This window comes from Podarcis cretensis (genome assembly GCF_951804945.1).
Source record: "Podarcis cretensis genome assembly, chromosome: 2".
Taxonomy (NCBI): Eukaryota; Metazoa; Chordata; class Lepidosauria; order Squamata; family Lacertidae; genus Podarcis; species Podarcis cretensis.
In genome coordinates this window covers 75,996,827-76,016,555 of record NC_137171.1, presented here as the reverse complement: position 1 = coordinate 76,016,555, position 19,729 = coordinate 75,996,827, and the positions used below count along the sequence as shown (strand labels likewise).

The 19,729-nt window shown below is 43.2% G+C and overlaps 2 long non-coding RNA genes across 2 annotated transcripts in view; both read right to left on the bottom strand.

Moving 5' to 3' along the window:
• Positions 1-839: 839 nt before the first annotated feature.
• On the bottom strand, positions 840-5,077 carry LOC307211042. Its single transcript, XR_013836261.1, has 2 exons — positions 4,943-5,077; positions 840-894 (listed from the first exon to the last, which is right to left on the bottom strand). It is a non-coding gene; the product is annotated as an uncharacterized lncRNA (long non-coding RNA).
• Positions 5,078-13,507: 8,430 nt separating this feature from the next.
• The window catches only part of LOC307211039, an 83,568-nt gene continuing 77,346 nt past the window's right edge, over positions 13,508-19,729 (bottom strand). Inside the window, exons 2-3 of the long non-coding RNA XR_013836258.1 lie at positions 18,658-18,713; positions 13,508-13,784 (exon numbers count right to left, since the gene is read on the bottom strand). This is a non-coding gene — a long non-coding RNA (uncharacterized lncRNA). The remainder of the gene's footprint in view (positions 13,785-18,657; positions 18,714-19,729) is intronic.

Sequence of the window (19,729 nt, the reverse complement as noted above, 5' to 3'; positions counted from 1 at the left end):
ACAAAAAAAGACACATACATATATTAAAATGGGGGGGGGGGAGATACCCACTACTGGGGGGGTAATCCCACCCATGCAACAAGGCCATAAATAGTCACTGTCCCTGCAATCTCGCCTTTTACACCTTTATAATGGTCCCTTGTTTGTGGAACTCCCTCCCTCTGAAAATAAGCCTGTCCCTCCCACAGATGGTTTTCAGGCAACAACTTGGGATATAGCTGTTGGCACACAGGCACTGTGACACAGATGCTAAATTCTTTTTATTGGTTTGATGTCATTTTCATTATGCTTTAACTCCTGTCATTTTATCATATTTGTTCTGGGATCCTGGGGGTGGTTTGTGAATGCAAGTAAGTAATAAATAAAGTTGTGATTTACCACAAGGGGCAGTTGACCATTTTGACTGAGAAAAACAGGCTGGTCTGCATGTTATCACTGAGGATGGTAAGAGGATTGAGCCCTTAAAAAAAAAAAAACCCAACCCTTTTGAACTTTTCAGCCATAGTAGCTGTGGCTCTATCAGGCAGAAAATGTCAGAGGACCTTATCTGGCACAAGCGAGGGTGTTGATGTGCTTCCCATGGAATGCTGATATCTTCCATAGGCAAAAGCAGTCGATGACAGGTTGGAACGCCAAAAAACGCTGCGGCCCTGATACATTCCGGGCCTTGGCCTTCTTCCCAAAGACAAGAGCTGCTCCAAGTCCTCCTATCTGAGCTCTAACTCCTCTTCTGAAGGAGCAGATAACAACTTCTAGGAATAAACAGAAAGTGCCAAGCCTGTGCCATACATGCCTTCTTCCCTATATATGTTCCTCGGGCCTTTTTTTTTGGGGGGGGGGTCCGCCTTTGTTTCCACTTTGCTGCTCCACGGTGGAAGTTGTCACTAGGAAGTGCTGTAATGACCAGAGCACACAGTCAAATAGGCAGGAATCAGCCACACAGCAACAATATCCTCCTCATCTGTCCTTCCAAGGAGCTCAAGATGCCATATACGGTTCTTCCCCTCCCCATTTTATCCTCACAAGATGTCTATGAGGTAAGTTAGCCTAAGAGACAGTGACAAAATTAGAATACAGGCCTTTGTTCCTTTAAAGGTTCCAACATGAGGAAAACCATCTTTACTGTGCCACTTGGATATGAGCATGTTCACTGAGTCTTAGAAGAATTGAGGTAACACTTTTAACAAGAAAATCTAAGCTGGATGAAAACATTAGAACATTAAGCAAGACCTTATGCTGACGTAGATATAATTCTATAGTGTGGGGAATACACATAGTGCCATAATAACAAAATACAGCCATCAAATATCGTTGCAAGCATCCTTTTTTGAATAGGAGATGTGACCTTTTCTCTAGGCGTCAGTTCAGCTTAATAGCAAATGATGCTTCCGCAATTGGCGAGAAAATGCTTGCTTAAATTAGCATTGGTGGGGTTTTTTGCTGGGTTGCAGCAACTGAACACATCATCCCTGCTTGGGTGGCAGCCGGAGGGAAACCTTTTGCCAGTTTCCAATGTAGCCAAGGGAAGAAGAAAGCTTTGCATATGCCTGGCAAGGAGCAGCATTGCGGGTGGGGATCAAAGTTTGGAAGAAGTGATAAAGCTTTAGAAGCTCTCAATCTGTCTGGGTGCTTGCCTCCTTCCCTGTGGGCTCAACACATACTAGAAAAAACAGCAGAAGGGGCCAGTAAAAAGCAGCCACTGAAACTTCCTAGCACATGGGCAAGTAGGGAATACAAAACTGTTTGGGGTTTTTTAATGGCTAATACTAGCCAAGGATTTCCCCTTTCCTGCCTATCTCATAAAAAGAGGGGTGTCTGCAGACTAAGCCATTTCCCTCCCCAATGCTAGAGCAGGTACCATCTACCCATGCTTATGGTGACTGTGTTTGTATTCATGGAGAGAGGATAAGAGGCACCAGTGTCTTTAACCATCCTGTTGAATAAAGGAGCTTGTGCAGCTTGTGAGGCCTAGATGAGAAAGGCTGAACCTGCTGAAACTCCTTCATGTGAGCAGCTACTGAAAGTATACAGTGGTGCCTTGCAAGACGGAAAGAATCCGTTCCGTGAGTCTCTTCGTCTAGCGGTTTTTTCGTCTTGCGAAGCAAGCCCATTGACGGCTTAGCGGATTAGCGCTATTAACGGCTTTTAGCGGCTTTTAGCGGCTTATCGGCTTATCGGATCAGCTGATAAGCGGCTTAGCGGCTTAGAAAAAGGGGGGGGAGGGAAAAAACCCCGCAGGAACTTGCAAGACATTTTCGTCTTGCGAAGCAAGCCCATAGGGAAATTCGTTTTGCAAAGCGCCTCCAAAATGGAAAACCCTTTCGTCTAGCGGGTTTTCCGTCTTGTGAGACATTTGTCTTGCGGGGCACCACTGTAGGAGTATTTGGACCCATTTCAACCTGGCTTCAGGTCTGGCCCTGGCAGTGACCTTGTTCATTTGGTGATGCGGTTCTCACCCCAAACAATGTTTGCAAAAAATGCATATATGTTAGAGGAAAGTGTGCACAAAAAATAAGGTATTCGTGGAAAGGACGTACAAAAATCACATTTTATCAGGGAAAAGTACTTGCGGAGATATGTAGATTTTATATACAAAACTGCATATAGAAATGTGTTCGTCAGGAGAAATTCACATTAAAATGCTGGTGAATTTTCAGGAAGATTTTTTAAAATAAAAAACCACAAATCACTGCAAAAATGTGAAGAAGAGTAGGAAAGCCAGAAATGGAAAGAACTGAAATGGGCAGGTCTTTCCATTCCTAGCAGTGACTTTTACTAGGCATTGCTCTTCTCTTGCAAGCTACATGTGAAATTTAAACTGACTTTCCACATGTCTGTGTACATTCCACTCCATTCAAACCATTAGGTGGTTTGGCGTAACCATGTGGACAGGGGAGGGGCAATGCATATAAGATGACCTTCTGAGCAGCTTTTACATTTTTTATCAAAACTTTACAAATTGCGCTAAATCACTTTTCCGGCTGCATTTGAAAATATTCTTGCAACAGCACTTCAATGTAATTGATTACTGTAAGTGGTTTTTTAAAAATTATTTCATTCCAAAAGCTGGAAACAATTGCGACTTGAAGACCACATATTCCCCAACAGAGTCTGTTGTTTCCAGCCTTTCCCGAGTAAATTAAACAAACCTGTGATCAATTACCGTTGCAAAAAATATTTCACTTCATTTCCCCTGTATTTTTAAAACTAGGTGAAAAAGCATCATAGCACTAAAAATAAAAATAGATTAACATAAACATGGAACATAACTTCAGAATATTGGTGTCAAGTCCAAATTCAGTATTGTGCCCCATCAAAATGTGGGACCGTCAGATGCTGTGTAACTCACTCTCGTTTCTGGGAGCTTCCTCAATTCTAATTTTGTAAATCCTCAGAGACAAATTACATATTGAACACAGAATTTGCCCTTGTGTCTTTATTTTTTTAACCGTTTAAATAACAGCTGTGGCAGGATCAGGAAGCAATCAAAGCAAAATGGCTGTGTGATCCAGGGGAAGCAGCCTTATCTAGGTTTTCCCCTCCCCTCTTCAGCAAGGGCTCATGGAACAGCTTTTTCCCATGAGCCCATCACACAGAGCAAACACTGGGCGAAACCTTGCCCAGTATTTTGCTGCAATCTATGAGCCACAGTGCTGCCGGGCAAAGGCTTATTGGTTACGGAATGTGGCTTACAGGTCACAAACACCCTGGAGCTGCTTTTGGGGAAGAAAGATGCCATTTGTACCCAAGGCAACTTTCCTCCAAATAAAAAATAGCAGCTTGGTGTGAGGGTATTTTCACTAGGTCCATAGCTTGGGGTTAAAGGACTAAAACCCTCTCCCTTGCACTGTGGTCCTGATCCTGATTGGGCCTCCCAACAACTGCTGTTTGAAGTTTAAGAAACTGACAAACAAGTCCAAACGTCACTTTGGCTTCCCCCAAAGAATCCTGGGAACTGTAGTTTGCTAAAGGCGCTGGGAATGGCGTCAAGGTAAACTGTAGTTCCCAGGGTTCTTTGGTGGAAGCCATGTACTTTAAATGTATGGTGTGCATGTGACTGTAATCATTATATATCACCTTAAGGCTTAATGTACAGTTTGCCGGAGTAAGGCAGTAAATTGATATTCTTCCTCTAGCCATGGTGAAGCCTCCTTTTTGCCTCAGGCTGACAGAGCATTTCCTTTTTACACATTTTCCTGTGAGTTCCTTTAGATTCATTTATGTAAACCTCTTTCCAGTGTGTTGTGACCTGCCTGACATCGTGCAGAGATGAGCCCTTTATGACTCAAGCAGTCTATGGGACAATCGACGTCTGGGCACAGAATGAAGTCAAACGCTTGCCTCCTTGTTTGAGAATAATGCAAAAAGGGTGAGAATCCCAAGATTTCGCAAAGATCTTACAGAACGGATTGCATCAGGGTTTGGCCAACTCATTTCTGAGCAGAATCCAGAGTCTCATTTCTCATTGCTTTGTTTGGATCGAGGGATTTTTGGCACCATTTATAAATTCCATATTGACAGTTTGTCACCACATTTGTCATCACAAATAATCTACAAAACAGGGATTGTGATATTATTATTCAGTGGTTCAACATCTGTTATGATTACTTGCACATGCAAGTATTTATAAAATGCTTCACTGGTTTCCATAGGATCATAGAATTGAAGGGTTGGAAGGGACCCCAAGGGTGATCTAGTCCAACCCCTGCATTGCAGGAATCACAGCTAAAGAATGCCTGACAGATGGCCAGCCAACCTCTGTCTAAAAACCTCCAATGAGAGTCCAGCACCTTCCAAGGTAGTCTGGACTTTTTATGTGACACACATTCCACAGAAACCAGTCCAATATTCCCATACTGTATCTGAGAGCTGATTTTTAAATTACTAGAACAGTGTGGGTATTGCTACCTCATGACACTGGCAATGCAGTGAAATCCGATACCTGCATAGTAAGAGTGGATCGTGCAGAACACGACAGCACCAACCATGGTGGGAGATAGGACAGCAGCATCCTTGCTTATCACACTGATCTGCATGCAAAGTGGATTCAGATGTTACTAAAGCAGCCTAGGAAAGAGTTCTGTGATCTTTGCCATATATTTCATTGTTTCTTCAACTTGTAAACCACCTTGTGCATATAGTAATATTGAAAGGCTGTTTACAAAGTAAAAGGGAAATGAAATTTAGAAGTTACCGGGAAGCAGCAACCCTGTCACTCTCCTAACGCTCTGAGAGTTTGTTCGTGGAGAGGGTTGCCACCACTGTAGACCAAGGGCAGCTCTTCCTCTCTCTGCTATACAAAGGAATGGTGATACCAATGTGCATATGGTATGTGCAAATAGATGCTTGGGGATTTGAATTGTGCAGGGATGCCACATGGTTCACCTCCATAATAAATTGTGGGTTGTGGTAGTGCAGTGATAATAACAGCAGCATAAACTGCATTTCATCTCCAGCACAGAACACTCAGAGAGTGTTTTGCGGGTGACACTGAGTATAGATCAACCTGGCTTCCTCACTTTCAAGGTCAGCAGCAGCAGCAGCAGCAGCAAGAACACAGGGCTGCTAATGTTTGGTGTTGCCAGCTTACTTTCATTGGAAGCATTCTGCCGTCGTATCATCCTCTTGAAACAAATGGTAGGTCCTGCCAGGCATCGTTACCACAGTTTTGTCTGTGTCCAACTCCAGGTGACTCGGGAAAAGGGGCGTAGCTCAAAGGCAGTAATGCTTCTGAATACCAGTTGCTGGAAATTGCAGGCAGGCAGAGTCCTCAGGTTCTGCTTGTGGGATTCCCACAGAATGGCCACTGTGAGAACAGGATGCGTGAGTAGAGGGGCCATTGGCCTTGATCCAACAGGCGCCTCTTATGTTCCTGTGATCACATGTATTGAGTCCCCAATTATGGCCATAGCTATGTTTTGCTGTGAAACAGTTAACAGCATCCAGCCCAGCATAATAGCTTAGTGATTTCATGCGAATATGAAAAAAACAGTTTGTGGTTGGGTCTAAAACCAAGCCAAACCCGGTGGTTTGGGGAGAGCTTGATTTGGGTTAATTGGTTTGTTTGAGCATGAAAGCCAAAATAAACTCCAGGGCTTCTGAAACCATGCTAATAAAGCAAACAGTCTTTGAGGGGGTCTTAGAAGCTAGAGTCACCTGGAGATGTGCATCTCAATTCATATTTCAATTCGCATTTCAGAATTCAGAAATGTGTTCAGAAGCAACCGTCAGGTTCTGGTAACTGCTTCAATATGAAATAATCGGGTTACACCGTTCCAGCTTTCCTTCTCCAGACCAATTTGGTACTGCTATAAAAAGAAGAACACAACCCTTGACAACCCAGTGCTGTAGTGAATTATATCCAGCCAGTGAGCCAAACTGTAATCTCCCCCACCCCTCGTGGGGTGAATTTAGCAGGTGGGCGGATCCACCCACCGGTTAGTCACCTGACGTAATGATACCATGTGACCTTTTTCGCCCACATGGGTCTTGCAGAGCACTCCACAAGATGGTGTTTTGCAGGGGGCTTAGCAAGGCCCCACCCCACCTGATAGACTGGAAGGATAAGCCTTTCTTTGAAACAGGGCTATAATCAGTGCTTTTTTATGGGGGAACGCAGTGGTATGCACACCCCGAAACATTTTGTGGATCTAAATTTGAAATTTGGCCTCACTGAGGGGCAGTATTTCAATAGGAGTAGGAAAAAGAGTGCCCCTAAACATTTTTTTAGGGGGAAAAACAAAACAAAACTGGCTATAATTGAGGGAGCATGTCTGAGCCCAATACGGCTTCCCATTGCTATAACCCTATTGTGAAACCAATGCATTTTAAAAGCTCATCTGAATCACGCCAGTAATAAAGTTGCAATAACAAGAGTGAGCAGAAAGGAGAACAAAACAAGCAAAAAAACAACAACCCCAAAACAAAACAAAAGGTAAGTGGTGGGATGGCTTTATGAAACATTTGTTCATGTGGAAACTTCCATTTGTTTCCATGGGGATGGTCAGGAAAGTAAGGATTACTCACCAAAAAGGCTTTCAGGATCTGTCTCACCATTAAGGTTATTTTGAAAAGCACGAGCTTTAAAACAGCATGATTCGTTCAGCTGGAAGCACTGAATAGTCAGTCAAAAGGAACATTTGGCTTTTAATTTTTGTATTTATGGTCAATGGGTATTGGGGTTTTTAATAGCATTAGCTGCCTTAGGTACCGCATTTAAAGTAGAAGAACGAAATTTAAAAATACAGGTGGACCTGAAATTTTAATCATGGGCATTCTTAAGAAGCAGCTTGCTGTCTGAGACCATAAAAAAGCTAACATTATTTCAACACAACTTCACCAAAGATGCAAATTTTCAGAAAGATGCAAATCTATTTTTGAGGTAGAATGAAAAAATGCATATCATCACACTTTGTATAGGTTTCATTAGAACCATAGTCAACCCAGTGTGTCAAGGCAAGCTTCCGTTTTCTCTTCTTTTGTTTATTTATTTTTTTCAAATTATTGGAATGTTGCAAAATCCACACATCTGCACATTACAATTCATGCATGGTAGTAATTCCTAAGCCCCCTTCCTATTTTCATATACACACTTTCTTTATTGGCCAATTACTTCTTCCATATAAAGGAACCATGGCAAATCCAAGAAGAGAGCTGTGATGAGACAGATCTTTGACAGTGCTTTCCCCGACTTCTGACTTAAACTGATCTGCAGAGTGCTGTGCATGGCCTAGAGACACTGCTGAAGAAATTGTTCTCTCAACATAGGCAAAGAGGGTTGTTAGCACTAGATTGCTCTGTAACACGCCACCCCCCCAAAAAAACACCCCTGGTTTTCTGGGTGTGTGATGTGGAAGCCAAAACATTTAGCTGCCAGACGTGAAGGCAAAGATGGCGTACCCTTCCCATTCCACGTACAGAAACCACCTGGACTGATTGTTAGTAATAGTAAACTCTATTGCACCTGAAACAGCAGGACAGATTGGTGGCAGAGGCAGGGCAGGCTAAGTGGCAACAGAGCAGAATGGTGGGGAGTGGGGCAGCTCAAGGGGAATAGCTGGGGGCTGCCCTTCCTCAGCAACTGCCACCTCAGGCAGCTGCTTCCCTCTGCCTAATAGTAGGGCCAGCCCTGTACAGTGGTACCTTGGGTTAAGAACTTAATTCGTTCCAGAGGTCCGTTCTTAACCTGAAACTGTTCTTAACCTGAAGCACCACTTTAGCTAATGGGGCCTCCCGCTGCTGCTGCGCCGCCGGAGCATGATTTCTGTTCTCACCCTGAAACAAAGTTCTTAACCCGAGGTACTATTTCTGGGTTAGCGGAGTCTGTAACCTAAAGCGTCTGTAACCCAAAGTATCACTGTATATAAGTTTGCAATGGTATCATATTTTGTCCCAAAAGGGAACCATCCCACACTCCTTTGCCCAGCTCCATTTGCTAGGAGGGAAGGAGGGTGTGAGAAGTCAGGAGCTAGTCCCATACAGAACACAGTGGCAATGCATGGCTAATTGTTACACACCTATAGCTGTAGGGCACAGCAGCCCTGGGAACCTGCACATATAGGGAACAATAGCAATAGCCAGGAGAGTGGCTGGAGGCCTCATGCACGTCCCTCCCACCCCGGCATTCAAGAATCCCATCAGCGTGGTTTTAAAATGTGAAAGCTGCACTACAGGAAAACTATGTGCAAAGCCTAAGTGGGTGTCACTCTGGCTCTTACCTTGACGGCATGAGCTCCGCTGAGTCATACAGCCAATTGGACTACTCCGAGACAGATTAAAGGGTGCTGTCATCATAAAGTTGTGAGGTAATTAAAAAAAAGAATATAGATATCTTTTGAGGGTGTCTTGGTGTCGACATGACCCACTGATGACTTGCTGCAAATGAAGTTCACGCCTAAACAATTTGCTGAAACGGGTTTGGTCAAAGCCCTTAAGACTTAATGCTGGAACAAGCAAGATTCACTTATCAGGCCTGCGGTGTTTGAGCAGAAGAGAAGAAAGGTTAGCATATAAGTTGCGAGCCGCTCTGTGATCTTCGGATGAAGGGTGGTATACAAATTTAATAAGTAATAGTCCAGCATTCAGGTCCATATTTAGCTAGGTTTCAAACAAAGCTGATAGGTCATATCAATGATCAATTTTGAAAATTCTTCTATAAATGCTGGTACAGTTTTGATATAACAGACTACAGGTGTGTTGCTTTGTATCCATCTTTCGGGAGCTTCCTGGCTATTCGTTTGTAGTTTTCTTCTGAATATTACATTCTAGAAAATGTGTGCTATAGGATTAAAATGAGTAAGGAAAACACAAACCACTCTGTGGACACCTATTCATATGCATCGGGGTGGGGAACCTGCAACCCCCCAGATGCTGCTGGACTACAATTCCCATCATGCCTGACAAAAGCAATGCTGATTGGGGCTGATGGGAGTTGGAGTCCTACGTCACCAGGTTCTCCACTCCAGGTATATATCAATGGCAAGCAGTGGTTGAGCCAACTTTCATAGTTATAGACTTGGTTTCCCTCCATAGTTCTACAGAACATTCACTGTGTATAAACATGGCCACACCTTCTTCCTGTGTTAACTCAGCCACACAGGCATAGGGGAGGCCATAAAAGGTGAGGCATGGTGATATCATAGCTGGCGTGGCTTCGTGTTTCATTCTGCTGCCTGTTTAAACTTGTGAAGGGTTCCGCCTCCCCTGCCCTTGGGTTCTGATGCTCCCAGTTTAGAGAGCTCACCTGGAGTACAGGAGTGGCAACACTTAACACAGACTCAGGGAGCCAATCAGATAATTTGGAACCTTAGCAAGGAGCCAATGTGTGAGAAGGTTCATTGACTCCCATTCATCTGTTACACAACTGAAGATAAACGTATTCATGGCAGGCGGCAGTGAAAGATGAAAGGGTTGGATGGCACCAGGGTGTCTTGAAGAGATGGGAAAGGAAATGAGAACAAAAGCAATTAACGTATTTGACGTTTCATGCAGCAATTGCAGTTCACATGTGAAGTTTTCACAACACAAACATGCTTCTCCCAAGTCAAGCTGACATAGTACGTGCTGTTTCTATGCTTTCCTTCAGACCTGAAACGAAAACAAAGTTTGGTGTGATTCATCAGGTGAGCTCCAGATAGATTGAACTATTGATATCAGTCCCTTTTTCATAACTTTATGAAAAAGGAAGCCTGATCTTATGGTTCCACTATGATGGTGTGTTACATTGCAGTGTAATATACCGTATTTTTCGCTCCATAGGGCGCACCGGACCATAGGATGCACCTAGTTTTTAGGGGGGGAGAAAAAAAATTATTTCCCCCCCCCAGCCCCAAAGAGCAAAGAAGCCAAGACAGCTAGCGGGAACTCCTGCTGGGCTCCGCAGCCTGGCGGATAGCTTCCCGAAGCCCGGGGTGTGCAGTGCTGCGCTCCCCGGGCTTTGGGTTGCAGGCAGCTATCCACAAGCCTGCGGAGCGTGGCAGGAGTTCCCGCTGCGCTCCGAAGGCGTGCGGATAGCTTCCTGAAGCCTTCATTCGCTCCATAGGATGCACACACATTTCCCCTTCATGTTTGGAGGGGGAAAAGTGTGTCCTATAGAGCGAAAAATACAGTAATGCTTGTTCACAGGTTACACAAGACATAGGTACAAACTGCCTTTACCCAAGTACAGTCAAACCTTGGTTGTCAAACGTAATCCTTTTTGAAGACCATTCAACTTCCAAAAAGTTTGACAAGCAAGGATCAAAGTGTGGTCAACGAAGTCAATGGAGAAAAAAGAAGAAAAAATTCCCTGGAAGCCATTCAGCTTCTGAAAATCATTTGAAAACTGGAGCAGTTACTTGTGGGTTTTTGGCATTCGTGAGCCGAAACATTCCAAAATGGAGGCATTTGCGAGCCGAGGTTTGACTGTACAGGTGTCAGTGTGTACAAGTGTTGGTGTGAAAGAGTGTGCACAGGTACACAAACTAGACATTTGTTGAACATTACCTGTACACGTGTACAGTTCAACTCTTTGTGTACATGCGCAAGGGTGGTTTCAAATGTACACACCTCAGCTTAACCATGGCTTAATTTTTCAAATCAGATGAAAGCTGCTTTGATAGGAAAACACAACAAATAGCAAAAACGGCCAGATACATATGGAATGTGGCTCATGTCATGTGCACTCAGCCTCGACACCAGTGGTGGGAGCACACTAGAGCCGGAGTAAACAGTAATGTGTACACAAGCTAAGAGTTTTGGGGGATATGCAATGAGCTCTGAGTGGAAGTGAAAACCAACCATTTAAGAACTGAAGAGCTTTCTTGGTGCTACCAAGGGGAAATAAACCCCTTTCAATGTGTGGTGCTTACGGCAGAATGGGCGGAGGAAGAGAACTATTAATGCTGCAAAGGCAAACAAAAACACACCAAAAAAACCAACGTGTCCCTTGTTAACTCTGAACATGCATTAATGTGCACTACATTAATTAGGCAATATTGTTTGTTAATTAATCAGCAACGCATGCACCAAAGGGGATCACTCTCGCTTCATAACAAGGGGGCAAGAAGCAACTCGCATATTCAATTTATTGTTGACTCTCGTAATAAATTAATTACAGAGTCTCCTTCACATCTACACAATGAAGCCTATGAAGCTCCCTAGTTAATTAAAAAACTAGTTCAGCAAAATAGCAAACATTTATTTTAAGCCATTTGTGTGTGGCAAACAAAGATGGTGGTGCCTTTTTCTTTCAGTCCTGAGAATGGTTAGGGCTGCGTCTTGTAGGCCTTCCCTGCCTTAACCAGGAAAATATGTTCCACTCTGCTTCCAGGAGAATGATACACCAGACAAGCGCCTTGTTTCCAAGCGACCTAATATTGCATCCAGTCAGCATTGTGTTGCTGTTTGGCGCCAGCTGTGTCCCCCCAGAGTGCAGATTCTGTTCGATGCAGAGTTTTGAGTGCCTGCAAAAAAAGGGTTAGGAAGCTTCTCTCCTTTGCCTGCATTTTATTTCCCTGTTCTCTCCAGGGCCTCAAGTCTCCAGTCAGATGGGCATTGGGATCAGGGGCGGAGGAAGGGGGCGGTCCTCCCCAGGTGTCATCACTGAGGGGAGTGACGTTCGGTGCCCACCCACCTGCCCGCAACTCCCAAACCTACTCCGAGCTGTCGGGGGAATAATAAAATAATAACAATAATAAATTTTATTTATATCTCGCCCTCCCCAGCCGAAGCCGGGCTCAGGGCGGCTAACAACACTAAAACAGTGCAACATTATAAAAACATTATAAAAATTAATTAAAATCAAAATTGATGACAACCATAAACTAAAGTTTTGTAAAGATTGCCAAAGGAGGGAGTCAGGCTGCGCCCTGGCCAAAGGCCTGGTGGAACAGCTCTGTCTTGCAGGCCCTGCGGAAAGATGTCAAGTCCTGCAGGGCCCTTGTCTCTTGTGACAGAGCGTTCTACCAGGTTGAAGCCGCAGCCAAAAAAGCCCTGGCTCTAGTTGAGGCCAGCCTAACCTCTCTGTGGCCTGGGACCTTCAAGATGTTTTTATTTGAAGACCGTAAGTTCCTCTGTGGGGCATACCAGGAGAGGCGGTCCCGTAGGTACAAGGGTCCTAGGCCGTATAGGGCTTTAAAGGTTAAAACCAGCACCTTAAACCTGATCCTGTACTCCACCGGGAGCCAGTGCAGCTGGTATAGCACCGGGTGAATGTGATCTCGCAGCGAAGACCCCGTAAGGAGTCTCGCTGCGGCATTCTGCACCCGCTGGAGTTTCTGGGTCGGGAAGGGGCGGAGCTGTGCTGCCTTGCTGGCAGGCAGGAAGGAAAACGCTGGTGGTTCCACAGAAGACTAGGTGCAGAAGAAGGATGTCCTAAACTTTGGAACACTTGCCAATCACATCCAGGGGGAAGGCAGAAGCACAGTACAGTGGTACCTCAGGTTAAGTACTTCGTTCTGGAGGTCCGTACTTAACCTGAAACTGTTCTTAACCTGAAGAACCTCTTTAGCTAATGGGGCCTCCTGCTGCCATTGCGCTGCCGGAGCACAATTTCTGTTCTCATCCTGAAGCAAAGTTCTTAACCCAAGGTACTATTTCTGGGTTAGCGGAGTCTGTAACCTGAAGCGTATGTAACCTGAGGTACCACTGTATATATCAGGGCAGCCAATGTGCTGCCCTCCAGATGTTATGGGCTACAACTCCCATCACCCCGACCATTGGCCATAATGAGTTGATGGGAGTTGTAGTCCAAAACATCTTAAGATGTTGGCTACCTTTGGGGGCTACCCCTGCTGTAAATGTGAAGCAACTATGGGCCACAGCTTCTATGTGTTCATGGTTAGAAGGCTTCAAGAAAACCAGTATGGGCTTCTTCTTTCATTCTGAATGAAAGCAGTTATACTTGCCAAGAGTACACTGATGTTCTACTAGGTTTCCAAATGCTTGTCAGGAGGCTTATCTGCTACAAGCCTCTGAAGTTCACTGATATTCAGTGGTTGTCAAAAACTGACGTTATTTATTGCTCAAGTCTTCCCACTGAAGGGATCAAAAAAAGCTGAAGAACTAAAATTAAATGCTACTTGATGCCATCTCTTAGCCTAAAGGCTGAAAACACAAAACCACTGACCTGATGCATATGTGACAAATGAATCATCTTTTGTTTGAACCTTGCCTCATTTCTCGGTAATCTAAGCTCTTACCTATACCGTTAAACCTTCAGCAGTGGTCCTATATCTCATCAACACTGTTAAGAATCAGATGGGGTCCCATTTATCATTCTTATGATCTGATCCTTCCAGCAGAGCCTGTTTTTTTATAATAAGAAAAACAACAACAATAATAGAAGTTCTGTTATCTCCAGGTTCATCAAGTGCTTAATGCTTTGTTGCTGCTACCTGCACATTGTCTTTGGCTTGACATTGGAGGTTTTCCTTTCTTATTCCCATTGCTACTGGATTGCAGTTTCTCATAAATAAGAAATCAAGGGGTAATCCTGTACACACTTACCTGGGACTGACCTCATTTTAACTCAGTGGGGCATACTTCTGAGTAGACATGTATGCGCTGTTAGGACCAGAATGGGTTCTGTATTTTCCGTTTTGCAAAACTGCATCAAAGACTTATAACAGGTAGTGAATTGGTTTAATCTGTAGATCAAATGCCTGAAAGTTTAGAGAAATAATCAGGGCAATTTTAATTGGCAGGGCTGCAACTGAAGTTTTGTTTGTAACAGGCCAAAAAAAGGAAGAAGAAGAAATTGAAGGTGCCCTTTCCATCAGGTAGTGAGTGATAACTTCCACTTTTTAAGAGGTAATTTGGCTTATTATTCTTCAATGTCACAAAAAGGCAGAATTTTGATGCATTCGTAGTATGCAAAATTATTTAAACAAAAGGCAGGTGATCAATCAACTAAAAGCTCTTTTATCAGCTGTTATAATGTTACATTAAGCAGCTTTGTATACAGCAAGGAACTAGATAAGTAGTAGTAGATCAAAGTGATGGAGGACTGAAGACAGTGATAGAGCTTCATTCCTGCAAGTATTGTAGTGTGCTAACTAAAGTAACAGTGCAGCAAGATCCTACATGGTTTCTAATACTTTAGACAGAATTACAATAGGCTGCAAACAAGTTCCATGGACTTCAATTCTACTAAAGGACTACAGAGTGAAGACGACAAGGAATTCTGCAAGAACAGGAGCCACCTTTGACAAAGGATCTGGGTTGCCCTTCACAGTGAAATTTGGCTGTATGTGCCAATGATGCCATATGATCAATATGAGTGCACACATATAACACAACTTATTGGAAATTAGGTGGTTTAATAGAGTGAGTAGGTGTACACCTAAATGTACATTTCATGATGACCACAACATCAAGCCTTGTGGGCATGGATCATTACAGATATGATGTACCATTTTTGTCTCCTGGTATCACCTTGAACATGATGCTTTTTAGTGAAATGTATTCACACTTTTAGCTGTGACTCATGAAGTGCAAAGACATTTGCTACATTTGCATGCATGCACACACCCCAACATAAAGTTCTTTGGATGGATTTCAGTAAATAAATGGGGGGAATTGAAATGCAAAGTAAAACAAATATAATCAAGAAATTTTATCATAAATGTAGCTGCCATCTTATGCACAGTTATCTGGGGGTAAGCACCATTGAAGATGGAACACAATTAAGTTTTCCTTGTGAGAAACATGTACAGAATTTCTCTCTGTGTTAGCTGGGCCTCACGTGAGACAAGCATTTGGCTACTAAAATTCAGTTAGCTTTTGCAAAGTGGCTTGCCTTCTATTCACTCTCTCTTTGGGTAATTAGAGCCGCATACCAGTTGACTTATGGTGTTGGAGGAGACTCTTGAGAGTCCCATGGACTGCTAGAAGATCAAACCTCTCTATTCTGAAGGAAATCAGCCCTGAGTGCTCACTGGAAGGACAGATCCTGAAGCTGAGGCTCCAATGCTTTGGCCACCTCATGAGAAGAGAAGACTCCCTGGAAAAGACCCTGATGTTGGGAAAGATTGAGGGCACAAGGAGAAGGGGATGACAGAGGACAAGATGGTTGGATAGTGTTCTCGAAGCTACCAGCATGAGTTTGACCAAACTGCGGGAGGCAGTGGAAGACAGGAGTGCTTGGCATGCTCTGGTCCATGGGGTCATGAAGAGTTGGACACGACTAAACGACTAAGCAACAACAACCAGTTGACACGTGCACTACACAAAAAGCTTCTGTACTTTCTTTTTGAGGCACCAATACATTATTATTGGCCTGCAATTAAGAATACATGTTCCAATGTGTTGTGCAACAGGACTGAAGCATGTTCACCAGCAAAGGAGATTAGTCTCAAAAGATAGCCAGGCTATGAAACCTTTCAAATCTAGAGATATTATCTCTAAATGAGAATTCAATCATACTGCATTAGGCAGGTGTGTTCAAAGTCAGGTGTTTTTGCTTCCTCCCTGTGCCCCTGCCTCCCACTCCCATCTTTGGTTGTTGCCATTCAGCAAGCAATTCACTCAGGTCAAAAGTATTTCAAGCCTCGCTAGCATAATAGCAACAATTTAGAGTAATTTTCTGTAGGCTAGACGGATCTCATCTGTCTAGGGTGAAAGTTTCTTGAATGCAAATTCCAAGGTCAAGTAGCACCTTCAGAATTATTTTATGCAGGACACCAGAGAAAGGTTGGCAGAAATGTTTAACCTTAGGCCTGGCATCAGCACACAGTGTCACAGGGCAAATGAGGGCATCAGTCTCCCATTTTTAAAATTAAAATTAAAATTAAAAATACCAGTATCATATGGCCATTTTAAGTCTGCCTTGTGAGCCAATGGTACACCATTGAAATTACACCAAGGAAAGGGTTTTCTGGAGCAACAGCCTTTATGACTCATATGAAGTCTGTTAGTGCAAATAGAACAAAGCCAGAACAAATTTCTTCATTGCAATTAGCTACTGAGCCTGGCTGGGAGGAATCATACATGTAAAAGTGAGGCTTTGCATTTGTTGAAACCTCAGGCCTGTACTCAGGAGACCAAAACCCTCCCATTAACACCCACTCTTTCCAAAAGTGATTATTCAGACACATAGCTGTCAACTTTCAGATTTGAAAATAAGGGATCAGCAGCCTCATCTGTCCCGGGGACAATCTATGGGATATCTAACAATCCGAGATAGCAGCGGGAAGCAGCAGGAAACGTCGCTGGAATAAGGGAATTTCCCACAAAAAAGGGAAGGTTGACAACTATGTTCAGACAACACTCTTGTGACTTCTTTGTGGGAGGGTGGAGCAGTCATTTGTTGCATCGTTTTCCCCTTAGTGCAGATTACTCAGGACAAATACTAACAATTGTACTGTGGTCACAAAGGACCTCTTCCTATCTCTCCAGTTCAGTCTTGTTGATGCTTTGCTTCCATAAATGTTCTCCTGAGCCGTGTAATGAAACTGGTGGTTTTCGTCAAGGACAGGAGGGTTGCTGGATAGCCAGTCCATCCCAGGCTCCTTGTGCTGCTCAGATGCTGCTACAGACTGGCTTACTACAGAAGGGAAATTTAATGAAGTGGTACCACTGAGTTAATTTATTGAGATGTTTTCTCCCAAGAGGAGGACAGAGAGGACAGACTGTCTTCAGAAGCTAGAAGTGATCCTGTATGCAGAAGAGTCATTCCTAGTTTCAATAGGTTACAATTAATTAAAGGTTCCTTCAACAGACACACAGTCTGGGACATTCTAAGAAGATAATTAGCTGACAGATCTTTTAAATAATTGCTCAGCGATTCCTCCAAGTCATTACTCTATCCAACCTCCATCATACAAGGAATGAGTAACAAAGAAGCTTAATGCACTTTTGGAAAATGGAAGATGATTGTGTTAAATGTCTTGGGCTTATCAACAAAAAGAGGCCAACACCCTGATTTACACAGTGATAATAAAGATACGTTGGAATATACAAATTTGTTCAAGCCAAGACTCCTAAAATGCTTTTGAACTCCCTCTCCTCTATCTCTTCTTATCTCATCCTTCCTTTCTCCTACTCCATCAACTCAGCACAAACCCACCCACCCCTGTCTACAGTCTGCAACTGGCTCGTGCTCTGACAAGATAATTTATCTGAGTGGCACCACACTTGTGGATTTGATCTCTGCCCGGCACATGAGAATCTATTTTACCAAGTATAAGCATGCTTATGCTTCCCTTTTCCAAGGATGGTGCCTGTTTGGTCTACATAATGAAGGTCAGACAACCATCCCAAGGTTCACTATTAAAAGAAATTATGCATCATCTGAGTCTACACAAAGCATATTCTCATTCTGAAGCCTGTTTAATATAAATGATGCCATTCATGCCTATCAGACTGATGTGTACTTTTTGATGACTTTTCTTTGTTTATGACTACTTTCGTCATTATGTAAATCCTTTCATGTTGTAAGCCACCTTGAAGATGCTTATAACTATGGAAAGGCAACAGACAAGTACAGCCGTGGTGGTATTCTCTCACTCAAAATAAAACCAAAGTCAGGTAGAGTTGCCCCTTAAACCTCACTTGTGGTATGGAATGGTATTTATCTGAAAGACTTCTCATCTAATATTTTTACCCGATAATATCCCCAAAGAGGCTTAAAATTTAAAATGGAGACCGTTTAACCAATGTGAAACCAAAATACAAAACTGAAACAATAAACTGCAATAGCACAAAATATAAAGAACCACCATCGAACTTTAAAGTAAGAGGAAGAAAAATCACTCACCATTCTTTTAAAATATCAGGCAAATATGATATTTATGAAGAAGAGTCTAAAACCTAGCAGTGTTTTTAAACTGATATATAGCTGGTGCAATTACACGACTAAACAACAACAAAAATAGCTGGTGGCCATTTCCATTGGAGTGATAATTTTTGATAAATTGTATGGCACCACGTTCTACATCATCTAAACCAAATGTATCATCATTAAATGATGTTTTGGAAGATACATGTTGAATAGCTCTTGAGTAAAGCAAATAGCAAATTAAAGCTTGTGGTTTTGCAAAAAAAAAAAAAGTGCTATTAAAAAGACATTTGTGGTGTAATTTAGTTTTTCTTGGACACAAACCCAGATTTTCCCTTTTGAGTTAGGCTAGGATCCAAAATACTTTGCAAGAAGCTTTTACATACTTTGGGCTCTCTTGCCTTCCATCTTGCAACCGGAGCCTTCTTGCTTTAGTCCATGAGAAGACAATCCAGTCCTGCTGGATCAGACAAAAGATCAATTTAATCCAGCATTCTATTCTCATGGTGATTTACCAGATCCCTGTGTGAAGCCCACAAGCAGAACATGAACATAATAGCCTTCTTCTATCCATATTTGACTGGAAAGAAAAAAAAAAGAGGAGACATTTGGTGTATGTACAAAAGTATTATGGGTACTGTCTAAGAAGCCCTTTGCATCTGAGCCCTAAAAACATAGCAAAGCATTCTACCATTGCAGTGAACCCATCAGTCAAGCGACTTATATTTTCATTCGAAATAAATGGGAAAGCAGAACTTCTAAGGTTATCAAATCTTTGATTGTGAGCTAGGCACACAGGAGAGTTCTGATAGGAAATCAGACCCCTGGTCCATCTACACCAACCAGGACCGGCTCTTCCAAGACTGTATACAAACTTCTCATTTGTGCTTGTTACTGACAATTGGTTTGTTCAAATACTTAGTAGGTATCTTATAATTTGGGGGAAAGTGCAAGATAGCATTTAACAATCTGTGTGGATGAAATACTTTTAAGCGATGAAAATGAACCTGTTTATTTCTGCAATTGGTAATTTTATTTTATGATGGGAAACCCACACTTGCCACTTGAATTCAACCCCCACATTGCTGCAGTATTTATTCTCATATATAATCTCTCATGTGGACAGATAAGGCCTCTCCTCCTCCCAGAGGGGAGGGGTTGTGAGTGGGAGCAGCTTCCCGCTGGGACAGGGAGGCGTACTCGGCTCCCTGGTCCTGATTGCTTCTGCTGCTGTGGCCAAGCTTTCCAGCTGACCAATAGGGCTGGCTGGTGGGTGGGGCTAGCCACATTTAAACAGCCGCGGCAGCGCTCAGCTCCCAGTCTATTCCTGCTTTTTTCGGATCTCCCGCCCTCCCTCCCTCTTAGGTCAGCTTCTTTTGCATATTGACTTTGCTATGGACTTCGGTTGGTTGCCTTGGTTGCCCAAGGGGCCTGGTAGGACTTTTTTATCCATTTGGCAAATTGGCACCAGCC